This window comes from Dermacentor albipictus, unplaced genomic scaffold (assembly GCF_038994185.2).
Source record: "Dermacentor albipictus isolate Rhodes 1998 colony unplaced genomic scaffold, USDA_Dalb.pri_finalv2 scaffold_234, whole genome shotgun sequence".
Lineage (NCBI taxonomy): Eukaryota > Metazoa > Arthropoda > Arachnida > Ixodida > Ixodidae > Dermacentor > Dermacentor albipictus.
Window position 1 is genome coordinate 1 of NW_027225788.1, and position 12,500 is coordinate 12,500.

At 56.3% G+C, this 12,500-nt stretch overlaps 3 non-coding genes across 3 annotated transcripts; 1 reads left to right on the forward strand and 2 right to left on the reverse strand.

Moving 5' to 3' along the window:
- Positions 1-945: 945 nt before the first annotated feature.
- Positions 946-1,098, reverse strand: LOC139053808 (5.8S ribosomal RNA). Its single transcript, XR_011510797.1, has one exon. It is a non-coding gene; the product is annotated as a 5.8S ribosomal RNA (ribosomal RNA).
- Positions 1,099-2,335: 1,237 nt separating this feature from the next.
- Positions 2,336-4,150, reverse strand: LOC139053811 (small subunit ribosomal RNA). Its single transcript, XR_011510800.1, has one exon. It is a non-coding gene; the product is annotated as a small subunit ribosomal RNA (ribosomal RNA).
- Positions 4,151-9,508: 5,358 nt separating this feature from the next.
- Positions 9,509-9,700, forward strand: LOC139053822 (U2 spliceosomal RNA). Its single transcript, XR_011510810.1, has one exon. It is a non-coding gene; the product is annotated as a U2 spliceosomal RNA (small nuclear RNA).
- Positions 9,701-12,500: the final 2,800 nt, after the last annotated feature.

Here is a 12,500-nt window from a genome sequence, read left to right on the forward strand (position 1 = left end):
TGCCGAAACGGACTCGACACGTTCGAAAACCCAGCGCCAACCGAGTGCGACGCCCTACCACGTCCTTCGCCCAACACGGAGCTACTTATAGACGAGGCTGGCAGGCGGTGAACCGCCTGCACGCGTGCGGCGCACGAGCAGTTGCGTGGTAAGCGACCGTGTCTGAAGCCCAAAACACCACCGAGGCAAAGATCGCCTTAGCAGCGCGCCGCTTCAGCGGGCACCGCAGGGGCGACTAAAACCTGGCGGGAGGCATCGTCTCGTGTAGCGTCGCCCCTGCCCCAACTGGAGTGGCCCAGTCTTAAGGGGACAGAGACTGCGAAGCACTTGGACCGACGGCGGACTACGACGGAACGCTTCAGCTCGGCCAACGCTCTCGAGGGAGACATTTTCCGTCTCGCGGCAATTCTCCGCCGTGCCGTGCTCTTCTCGCTCGCAGACGGCGCTCTCGCGTCGAACCGCTTTCGGGGGCCACCCTTCTCCTCCCCGCTCCTCGCACGAATCTGCCGATTCCCATTCGTGCGACGAAGCCCGGAAGGGCGCCCACACAGCTGCGGTGACGTGAGCGAGCGACCAGCTCTGGAGCTCGACGTACTCCGAAGGCAAACAACGCAAATTGCGATCGCTTCCGACTCTCTCGCAAAGGTGCGCGCTACAAGGCAACAGACGTTCGCGCCTCGAGCTTGGACCGCTCTTTCCCTGCAGGTATCCGACTCCATCCTGCGGCGGTCTTGCCAGAGGCGCGCACATCGTCACGCTGCAGTAGTAATGCCTCGTTTCCGTCTCTTCGAAGATTTGGCACGACGGCTCGCCACCGTCTCCTTCTCGTGAGGTTGCTGGCGCGTGGCTTCAGCGCTCAACGTACTGTCCATGATGCCGACGCGGTCAAAACGAGTCGACGGACGCACGTTCCCTGTGCGCCGAAGGCTCTCTTGATATGTGATCCGACCCTCAGACAGACGAAGCCAAGGGAAGACCCAAGGCCGCAATGTGCGTTCAAAGAATCAGTGCTCAGTGTGTCCTGCAATTCACACCAAGTCTCGCAGCTGGCTGCGTTCTTCATCGACCCGAGAACCGAGTGATCCACCGCTTAGAGTCGTGAAAAATAGTTTGTTCAATTCAGTACAGTACAACCAGTGTTTCAGGCACGTGGCGTCTCCCTGTGTGTGGTTTCGAAGAGCGCCTTTCGGCGTGCGCTACTCCTGTTTCGCTCTTTCGTTCGGCGGTCACGCGTTTCCGCATGACCGCTGCTGATCCAACAGCCTACTCGAGACGAAAGACAAGAGCTTGGCGCGCGCGTACTCGCGCAGCTCTCCAAAGCCACTCGGCCAGTGCCAGGGACGGCTCTCTGCGCCGGAGCCACAACAAGTCTACTTGAGGCGGAAGACGAAGCCAGCAAGGGCCTGGCCGCAAGTGCGTTCGAATACGGGATTACAGTCCCTCGTCTGTCCGTACTTCCTCTTTCGACGTGCGGCGCCTTCCCAAAGCGCACAAGTCCGCAAACCGCAGAACGCTTCCGACGTAGCAAAGCCGCGTTTCCTTCGGTACTTCGCAGCAACGCCGCCTTTCCCTCGGCGGCGGGCAAATAGCCTGCAGACGTCGTCGCATTGAACCGCGAACTCGACACCTCGCGCGTCACGAGCGGGAGCCGACCGGCAGCCTCCGGCCCTTTCGGGCGCGGTGGAATTTGCCGCGGAGGACGGGAGAGTGCTTTAGGCCACGGTTCCTTCCGTACTTGGCAGCCGCACCCTCAATACCGCCGGTTCCATGACCGACCGAGCGCCGCACCGTTCCTTTAGTACTTGGGCAGCAACAAAGTCGGGTCGTTACTCCACACTCGCCGCAGGAAGCGACCGGCAGCCGCCAGCCTTTTCAGACTCGGCAGCGTTTGCCGCGGAGGACGGGAGAGCGCTCGCACCACGGTTCCGTGTGTACTAAGCGGCAGCGGCATTAGCTCTCGACCGTCAGTTCCTTGACCGACCGCACGCTTCGCCGTTCCCCTCGTACTGGGCAAGAGCAGCAGGTCGGGTCGTCTTACTCCCATTCCGCGCAAGAGTGCCGAGGCGGACTTCAGAAAGCCCACCCAACAGTGTGCGTTACGCCGTTTCTACCCGCGGGCGCGGCCAAGCCAACCGTCCAAGGTTGCAGCCGGCGTCCACTGGGCGCAACAAATTTGGCACGGGGCGCCCTTCGAAATTCGGGCAATCCCCGGCATGTTCGGGTATAGCCGTCCCCGCGTCCAAGCGGGGCCAGCGGCGGAAAGCGTCGGGCGCAGCGAGCTGCTTCACCCACACGGGGTAGAAACAATGGCGCTCGTCACCCTCGAACAATCCGGTAATGATCCTTCCGCAGGTTCACCTACGGAAACCTTGTTACGACTTTTACTTCCTCTAAATGATCAAGTTTGGTCATCTTTCCAACAGACCGGCGCAACCGAAAGGCCGCGCCGGACATCGGTCCGAAGACCTCACTAAATCATTCAATCGGTAGTAGCGACGGGCGGTGTGTACAAAGGGCAGGGACGTAATCAACGCGAGCTTATGACTCGCGCTTACTGGGAATTCCTCGTTCAAGGGGAACAATTGCAAGCCCCTATCCCAATCACGAAAGAAGTTCCACGGGTTACCCAGTCTTTTCAGACAGGGATAAAGACACGCTGCTTCCTTCAGTGTAGCGCGCGTGCGGCCCCGGACATCTAAGGGCATCACAGACCTGTTATTGCTCTGTTTCGTGCGGCTAGGAGCCGCTTGTCCCTCTAAGAAGGTTGTAAGGTGCTGGGAACCCCGCACCTATTTAATAGGCTAGAGTCTCGTTCGTTATCGGAATTAACCAGACAAATCGCTCCACCAACTAAGAACGGCCATGCACCACCATCCACCGAATCAAGAAAGAGCTCTCAATCTGTCAATCCTCCCAGTGTCCGGGCCGGGTAAGTTTTCCCGTGTTGAGTCAAATTAAGCCGCAGGCTCCACTCCTGGTGGTGCCCTTCCGTCAATTCCTTTAAGTTTCAGCTTTGCAACCATACTTCCCCCGGAACCCAAACACTTTGGTTTCCCGGAAGCTGCCCGCCGAGTCATTTGAGTAACTCAGGCGGATCGCTGGTTGGCATCGTTTATGGTCAGAACTAGGGCGGTATCTGATCGCCTTCGAACCTCTGACTTTCGTTCTTGATCAAAGAAAACATTCTTGGCAAATGCTTTCGCAGTAGTTCGTCTTGCGACGGTCCAAGAATTTCACCTCTAGCGCCGCAATACGAATGCCCCCGTCTGTCCCTCTTAATCATTACCTCGTATTCCAAAAACCAACAGAACAGAAACGAGGTCTTGTTCTATTATTCCATGCAAGTTTATTCAGGCGACTCGCCTGCGTTGAGCACTCTAATTTTTTCAAAGTAAAAGCACCGGCCTTCTCGAGGCACACAATGAAGTGCACCAAGAAAGGACCGGCATGATGTTCAGTCCGAGCCGTCGCATCGGGTAGATGCACTACTCGTCTGGAACTGAGATCCAACTACGAGCTTTTTAACCGCAGCAGCTTTAGTATACGCTATTGGAGCTGGAATTACCGCGGCTGCTGGCACCAGACTTGCCCTCCAATTGATCCTCGTTAAAGGATTTAGAGTGTACTCATTTCAATTACGGGGCCTCAAAAGAGTCCCGTATTGTTATTTTTCGTCACTACCTCCCCGTGCCGGGAGTGGGTAATTTGCGCGCCTGCTGCCTTCCTTGGATGTGGTAGCCGTTTCTCAGGCTCCCTCTCCGGAATCGAACCCTGATTCTCCGTTACCCGTAACAACCATGGTAAGCAAGTAACCTACCATCGAAAGTTGATAAGGCAGACACTTGAAAGAAACGTCGCCGGCTCGTGGCCATGCGATCAGCACAAAGTTATCCAGAGTCACCACACAATACGGGCCGAAACCCGATCGATCTTGGTCTAATAAAAGCACCCGTCGCCCAAAGGGCTTCAGGCTCACTGCATGTATTAGCTCTAGAATTGCCACAGTTATCCAAGTAGGAAGAAACGATCTAAGGAACCATAACTGATTTAATGAGCCATTCGCGGTTTCGCCTTATTTCGGCATGTACTTAGACATGCATGGCTTAATCTTTGAGACAAGCATATGATTACTGGCAGGATCAACCAGGTAATCGTTCAACTGCGCGTCCCGCCTGTCAAGCAGGCCGGACGCCGTTTTTGCGATGCCGAGGCCACCTTCAGGCGCCCCAGCACGCTTCGTTCTTGCAAAGAGTAGCACTTTGCACAGTCCGAGACGACGGCGTTCGAGCTCGCTACGGCGCCCTCCCCGAAGGGCCGGGTATCGCCACGCGGCAAGAAGCACGCAACATTCTCGATAGACTGGTTGTGTCGACTCGATCACGGCTTGCGGTTTCTCTTGAGCCCGCAGCACAGGTGGACCGACCGACACTTGCAACGTAGCCGAGACGGCAAAGCCGCCAGGCGACGGGTCACGCCCGCGCCTTCGGCGCTTTCGCATTTGACTCGTCCGAGGACGATGCGGAACACAACTCGATATCGTGGAGAAAGCGTCGTCCGACAACCAGCCCCTAACGCATCAAGCGGATGAGGCTGCAGACGTCAGCTGTGGGATCCACGGGAGCGATACCGGGGACACGCTTGACGGGCACGAAGCCCGCCGCATATCAAACACCCAGGTCGCTTTTGGGGGCGACTGCTCTCTGGGACCCCCATATAATAGCAGCGATAAGTTCCCAAATCTCCATGGGGCCGTACTCGTGCCACTTTCGACGAGCGTTTGGCGAAAATCGTGCCGCCTCGCAGCGCCGCGAGCGAGATGGAAAGCTTACGTCGGCAGCGCAATGCCGAAGTCGTGAAAGCGCAGCGCGTCGACCGAATGCGCGAACGGCAATCTCTCGCCTATGGACAGCGCGGTTTCCAGAACAATCGCCTTTCTGTGCCCCTACGGGGCCGCACGCTAGCGCGGCCCTTTCGCCGTTTCCGAGCACGAGTGCGACCGGCGCGGGCGGCGTGCTCGACACCCCGGCTGACGCCGTTTCGGACTTTGTCTCTTCGCGCGCTCGCGCCAACGCCGCGGCAAAACGACGACCTCTGCGCGGTTCTTTCCCGGTTCCCGGCGTGCTATAGTGCAGCCAGCCGGACGGTGGCGACGACTCAGTCGCGGCCGTGCGGTGGCTTGTACGCCAAAGTTGCGTGACGGGCGTCGAGCTCCCGCCGCGGCCCGGCTCAGGTGGTTTCGGACTTCTGTCTCTTCCGAGCGCTCGCGTCGTCGTGGGCACGATTCTCGAGTGCGGAGCGGTGCGCGGACACCACCACGAACACGCGCAAGCCGAAAACGGCACTACGGTACAACGTCGGCCAGGGCGGTACGGCCCCCTTATATGAGCAGCGATAAGTGACCAGATCTCCACGGGGCCGTACTCGTGCGACAAGGCGGCGTACTGCGCCGAGCCGAGCGCCAATATTTGGCCTTGGCACGGCCGATTTGAGCTCTCGCGATCGCCGCGGTACCGCCGCTCACCGATTCAAGGCACGCTAGCGCGGCCCCTTCGCCATTTTTCGAGTAAGAGTGCGAAAAGCGCGCGCGGCGTGCTCGTCGCCCCGGCTGACGTAGTCTCGGACTTAGTCTCGCTCACGCCGCCCCGGCTGACGTCGTCTCGGACTTAGTCGCGCTCACACCGCCCCGGCTCACGTGGTTTCGGACTTCCGTCTCTTCCGAGCGCTCGCGTCGTCGTGGGCACGATTCTCGAGTGCGGAGCGGTGCGCGGACACCACCACGAACACGCGCAAGCCGAAAATGGCACTACGGTACAACGTCGGCCAGGGCGGTACGGCCCCCTTATATGAGCAGCGATAAGTGACCAGATCTCCACGGGGCCGTACTCGTGCGACAAGGCGGCGTACTGCGCCGAGCCGAGCGCCAATATTTGGCCTTGGCACGGCCGATTTGAGCTCTCGCGATCGCCGCGGTACCGCCGCTCACCGATTCAAGGCACGCTAGCGCGGCCCCTTCGCCATTTTTCGAGTAAGAGTGCGAAAAGCGCGCGCGGCGTGCTCGTCGCCCCGGCTGACGTAGTCTCGGACTTAGTCTCGCTCACGCCGCCCCGGCTGACGTCGTCTCGGACTTAGTCGCGCTCACACCGCCCCGGCTCACGTGGTTTCGGACTTTCGTCTCTTCCGAGCGCTCGCGTCGTCGTGGGCACGATTCTCGAGTGCGGAGCGGTGCGCGGACACCACCACGAACACGCGCAAGCCGAAAACGGCACTACGGTACAACGTCGGCCAGGGCGGTACGGCCCCTTATAAGAGCAGCGATAAGTGACCAGACCTCCACGGGGCCGTACTCGTGCGACAAGGCGGCGTACTGCGCCGAGCCGAGCGCCAATATTTGGCTTTGGCACGGCCGATTTGAGCTCTCGCGATCGCCGCGGTACCGCCGCTCACCGATTCAAGGCACGCTAGCGCGGCCCCTTCGCCATTTTTCGAGTAAGAGTGGGAAAAGCGCGCGCGGCGTGCTCGACGCCCCGGCTGACGTCGTCTCGGACTTGGTCGACGCCCCGGCTGACGTAGTCTCGGACTTAGTCTCGCTCACGCCGCCCCGGCTGACGTCGTCTCGGACTTAGTCGCGCTCACACCGCCCCGGCTCACGTGGTTTCGGACTTTCGTCTCTTCCGAGCGCTCGCGTCGTCGTGGGCACGATTCTCGAGTGCGGAGCGGTGCGCGGACACCACCACGAACACGCGCAAGCCGAAAACGGCACTACGGTACAACGTCGGCCAGGGCGGTACGGCCCCTTATAAGAGCAGCGATAAGTGACCAGACCTCCACGGGGCCGTACTCGTGCGACAAGGCGGCGTACTGCGCCGAGCCGAGCGCCAATATTTGGCTTTGGCACGGCCGATTTGAGCTCTCGCGATCGCCGCGGTACCGCCGCTCACCGATTCAAGGCACGCTAGCGCGGCCCCTTCGCCATTTTTCGAGTAAGAGTGGGAAAAGCGCGCGCGGCGTGCTCGACGCCCCGGCTGACGTCGTCTCGGACTTGGTCGACGCCCCGGCTGACGTAGTCTCGGACTTAGTCTCGCTCACGCCGCCCCGGCTGACGTCGTCTCGGACTTAGTCGCGCTCACACCGCCCCGGCTCACGTGGTTTCGGACTTGCGTCTCTTCCGAGCGCTCGCGTCGTCGTGGGCACGATTCTCGAGTGCGGAGCGGTGCGCGGACACCACCACGAACACGCGCAAGCCGAAAACGGCACTACGGTACAACGTCGGCCAGGGCGGTACGGCCCCTTATAAGAGCAGCGATAAGTGACCAGACCTCCACGGGGCCGTACTCGTGCGACAAGGCGGCGTACTGCGCCGAGCCGAGCGCCAATATTTGGCCTTGGCACGGCCGATTTGAGCTCTCGCGATCGCCGCGGTACCGCCGCTCACCGATTCAAGGCACGCTAGCGCGGCCCCTTCGCCATTTTTCGAGTAAGAGTGGGAAAAGCGACCGCGGCGTGCTCGACGCCCCGGCTGACGTCGTCTCGGACTTAGTCGACGCCCCGGCTGACGTAGTCTCGGACTTGGTCTCGCTCACGCCGCCCCGGCTGACGTAGTCTCGGACTTGGTCTCGCTCACGCCGCCCCGGCTGACGTCGTCTCGGACTTAGTCGCGCTCACACCGCCCCGGCTCACGTGGCTTCGGACTTGGTCTCTTCGAGCGCTCGCAGCCAGGTCGGGGCCGACGCCGACGTCTGCGTGGGGCTTCAACGATTCCCGGCGCGACGCAATGCAACTGCGCGCAGGATGCCAGCGACTCCGCCGTGGCCGTGCGGCGGTGTACACGCAGAAGTTTCGTGAAGGGGTATCGAGCTCCCGCCGCCCCGGCGGACGTGGTTTCGGACTTTAGCGCTCGCAGCGATCTCGCGGCGATCGCTGACGTCTGCGCGGTTTCAGGTGTGCTACGATGCAGCAGTCTGCCGCACGACAATTTACGGAAGCGAGTGCATTCCGCCCCGGCGGACGCGGCAGCGGACTTTGTGCCTGCGGGAGTGCTCTTGTTGCTGTAAAATTTGAACGGGTGCAGCTGCGCGAAGCAAGTGTACACATTTTCTCTCTCTCTCTCTCTCTCTCTGCCTCTGAGGCGACTGTAATTTTAATTTAAATGCAATTGGAGGCGGGAGCAACCTGATGAGAGTAGGCGGACTTCGGCACACCTTGTAGTTTAGAAATTGTTTTCAAGCTTTGAGGACATACACAATCGCGCCATCTGCTTTCCCCGTCTCTTTGGCACTTCATAGTGTGTGCAGCATGCTCTGCATTCCAAAGAAACGCGCCTGTTTCTCCCCCTCTCTCACGTTCTTCTTGTCTTTCTTGCTGCTCTTGTGAGAAGTTGCTATGCTCTTTACTCGCTGTAAAATAGAATGCTTGCGCGAGCCAACAACTTGCGTGTCTTTCTTTTTTTTTGTTGTTGTTGTTTTTTTCTCTCTTCCCAAGACGTTTCTGCCATTATTCACTAGCTCTCGTTCTTAGTATGCAACGGAGCGTTAGCTCGCGCCATCTACCTTTCTTTCTGTATGGCGAAGGCCGTAGGTTTTCCTAGTTCCGCACACAGATGGCGCGGATGCGTTTTCGCGCCAGTTTCGAACGACCTCGCTGTACACATGTTTCTCATTTAAAAGTTTCAAAGGGGCTTGCGAAAGGGCGTGGTCCTTTTTTCTTGCGCAAGGCTGAGCTTTCCAGCTGTGCTTAAGCTATGCTAGCATGTGTGCGTATGTGTGTGTGTGTGTGTGTGTGTGTGTGTGTGTGTGTGTGCGTGCGCGCGCGCGCGTGCGTGCGCGTGCATATGTGTGCGTGTGTGTGTATACACGCACACGGTAAAGATGATGGGGTAGCGCTATTTCTTTCTTTCTTTCTTTCTTTTTTAACAACACCTGTGCTCCACATGGCGATCTTCCTGCCCTCTATGTTTCCGGTTGGAAGGAGTGCGCAGCCTTTTCTATATTTATTTATTTTTTTTTTTTCATTCTCTTTCATTCGTACATGAGGCGCGCTACCTAATTCTAGCGGTCGAATCGACACGTTGCAATCCGTCCCGGCCTGTGCCGTATGAAAACTTTCAGTGGGCCTTGCGGTAAATAAAAGGAAATGAGGGAAATGCGCGTAGTGTATTACACTTGCGCACGGGCTTGAAACGAAGGCCTCAAAGAAAGCCGCCTTGAGCGGTCGCATTCAGACGGAAGTAAGCATTCCCCTTGCGCGTGTTTTCCGCTCGCCTGTTCCGTTTTCTACGAGGTTGCCTTCGTTGGTTTTGCCTTGCGAACAAGCTTGCGCTCGGGTCTCGTTTCTACGCGACGGCGTTTCGTTAACAGTGAAAGACTGAGGCGTCGCGAGTTGATTCGCGAGATAGAGAGCATAGAGTCTCTAGACGGGCTGGGTTTTATAAGATTGCCCACGCTGTTGCTGAGGTTACCAATGTCGCCAGGGCACCCACAAGGCAGTGGTACAATGGAGTGAAGTGAAAGACATCGCTTCTCGGCCTTTTGGCTAAGATCAAAGTGTAGTATCTGTTCTTATCAGCTTAATATCTGATACGGGTTCTATATGGACCCACGATATTAAACCTATTTTTGGAAGTTGGCGGAGTGCTTGAAGCCTGCTTCACCTCCGCCGCAGGTCGGCCCGGTATTGCACTACCTCCGGGATCGGCCCCCGCTCACTTAGGTGAGACTTCATTCAATCAAAATGAAGAACACAAGCTCGAAGCGAGCACTCACGTGACACGCACCATTCCCATACTATACGCAACGATGCCGGTGTTTCTGAACGATTGTCTGCTGTAATGAGCCACTTGGGGGGGGGGGGGGGGGGGAAGGGTGATTAGCCGTGGGTTTTGCAATCAATGTAAGTCCCACTCAAAGCCAACACTGCATTTTGGAGTTCACTATCGCTTTGATCCGTAAACGACAGCAAGCTCGCCCTGCGAAAATCCGCTGCCCTAGTGGAAGAAAGGTTCCCTATGAAACAAAAATGGAGTGCCCGATTTCCGGCAACATTTTCGCTGCAGTGGGACCGAGCGCCTCGAAAACAAACTTGTCGTATGGCCAAGTGTGGCGAAATATATTCAAGGGTTCAGAGGTGCCTCAGCTTTCCAACCTGTATGTTATGAATACCTGTTGCTACCTTTTCGTCATCATCATCCTGCTGGCTACGACCACTGCAGGGCAAAGACCTCTCCCATTATTCTCCAAGCACCCCGGTCACGTGTAAGCCCGGTCACGGTCGCCGTCTAGTGCCTGCGCCCTTCCTAATCTAATCTGCCCTCCTAAATTTCCGCCACCCCGTGCTACGCTTCCCTTCTCTTGGAATTCAGTCGGTAACCCTTAATTGATGATCTTCCCCCCACATTGCATGCCCTGCGCACGCCCATTTCTTTTTCTTGGTTTAAACTAAGGTGTCATTAGCTCGCGTTTGTTCGCTCACCCCCCGAATCTGCTCTATTCTTATCCCCCGTAGCGCTACACCCATCATTCTTCTTTCCAAAGCTCGTCGCGTCGCCCTCAGTTACCCTTCGGTAATCCTTAAGGTCCTTCGTTGCGGCACTCGCGGCATCTTTCTCATTTAAATAAGGCTATTTCGTTCAGTTTTGGGGGAAAACTCAATGAGCTAGGCGCGATTGTGTCCCCGGCGCCGCTCTCAACAAGATGGCGGCGCCCAGGCTTTTTGCCTGGTGGTTCGGCTTGACGCAGAACACGCCTGCAGGGCAGTGAAGCCGCATTGAAGGGGCAACGAGCGGCGCAGTGAAGCGCATGCTCGGGCGAAAAACGCGAACATCAGCCAAAAATACAACCAAATGGCCAAATACGAATTTCCGTTATGGGAAATTGGAGTTCAGTTGGCGCGTTGCGCTCGCCTAAGGTAAAGAACATAAATGCGAGTGCCACATCAGCCAAGTCAATGCTGAGGATCGCGTATCATTTCTTATTTATTTTTCCCCTTGCCTCCTGGCCTGCGTGGCCCTAGCGCGCATGCCCACGAAAGTAATGCAATAAGGAAAACGCGAAATCATGCGGTGACGGCTGTATCATATCCATTGTGCGTGCTTTGTTCTTTTTGGACTACAGTGGTGTGCGTTATGAGAAAGTTTCAGTGACCAGCGAACCTATATTTAGAACCACATTTACGGTTACTGCTAACAAGCTGCGGGTAGGTGTTTTTTTTTTCTTTCTTTCTTTTTTTCGCTACCAACGATGGGTTATCGCAACCGCGATCGGTTGTGCTAGACGCGTTCTTGCCAAACGTTGGCTCTATACGCGACCCGTGACGCGTGGTCGGCACATTCAAGCAGTCCATTGCAAACCGTTCCAAGAAGAAGGATGCTAGCTCCACGTTCCGCCGGGAGCGCTAGTTCGAAGATTGTACTTTTAGACCCTCGAGGAAGCACCGCCATCCCACGTTTTCTATAACGCGCTAAGACTCAGAGCGACAGCGACCACTTGTCTTTGTCAATATCTCGGACACACTTTTTTTTTTTTCTTTAATCCAGATCGTCAGACGAGCCCGCGTTCACGCGCACTCGCTCTCTCCGATAAGCAGGGTAGCTCGGTTGGGGTGTTGTAGGGCCTCGCGCATGCGCTGCTGAGTTCGTCGCTTCGCCGGCCGGTCGACGCTGGCGCGGTACTGGTAATCAACTTCGACGGGCATGGTGAAACGTCACTGTGAAACGTCACGACTAGCAATGCAATGTGTTTGCGAGCAATCGGAGAAATGAGAGAGCCCCTGTAGATTAGTGGAAACGTTCCTCCAAGTATTACGTTTGCAATTTGCGCCTACGAACATGAACTAGACAAAGGAAATGATCTGTAGCCGCCTTCACTTCATAAAATTCCCGTACGAAGAAATTTGCGTGCGCACGTGATCTCCCGCATGAAACCAGACGATAGGTTAATTTTAGCCGTTCATTTCGATTTGCCGAATGTAAACCGGAACACTTTCTCCACGCGCTCTTGAGGTTTGAATGACAATCAATGACATGCTTTTTTTATATATTTTTGTTTGTTCTATCTGGAACCAAAAGAATTCAGAACGCCATTTCAATCTTAGATTCGATTCACGCCTTGCGTTACGTCACCCCTGGCATATCTGATGAACACGCTCTGCTGTTAAGCTTCATGATCACGGCATTAAAAGTCGCCACTTCCCGAACGTTTATCGAGCCGATGATGAACCGTATGCTGGATTCTTATTGTAATGAGTTTATAGAAAGTTTTATACTTCTATGGCTAGCTTCAAGGAAAGGAAAAACATCGCTCAGCATTGTATAACGCATAACAACAACAACGAAAAATCTGCAGGTTATTCATACTACAATGAGAACACTAGGAATACTGAAAAAGATGAAATCTAGACATGCTGCAAGGAGCCAACAAATGCAATTGAACCAACGAACTGAACTGCAATTATTTCATCAAGACATGCCCCGAAAAAACGTGGCCACTATCAATGCTCATTTCAAAGCT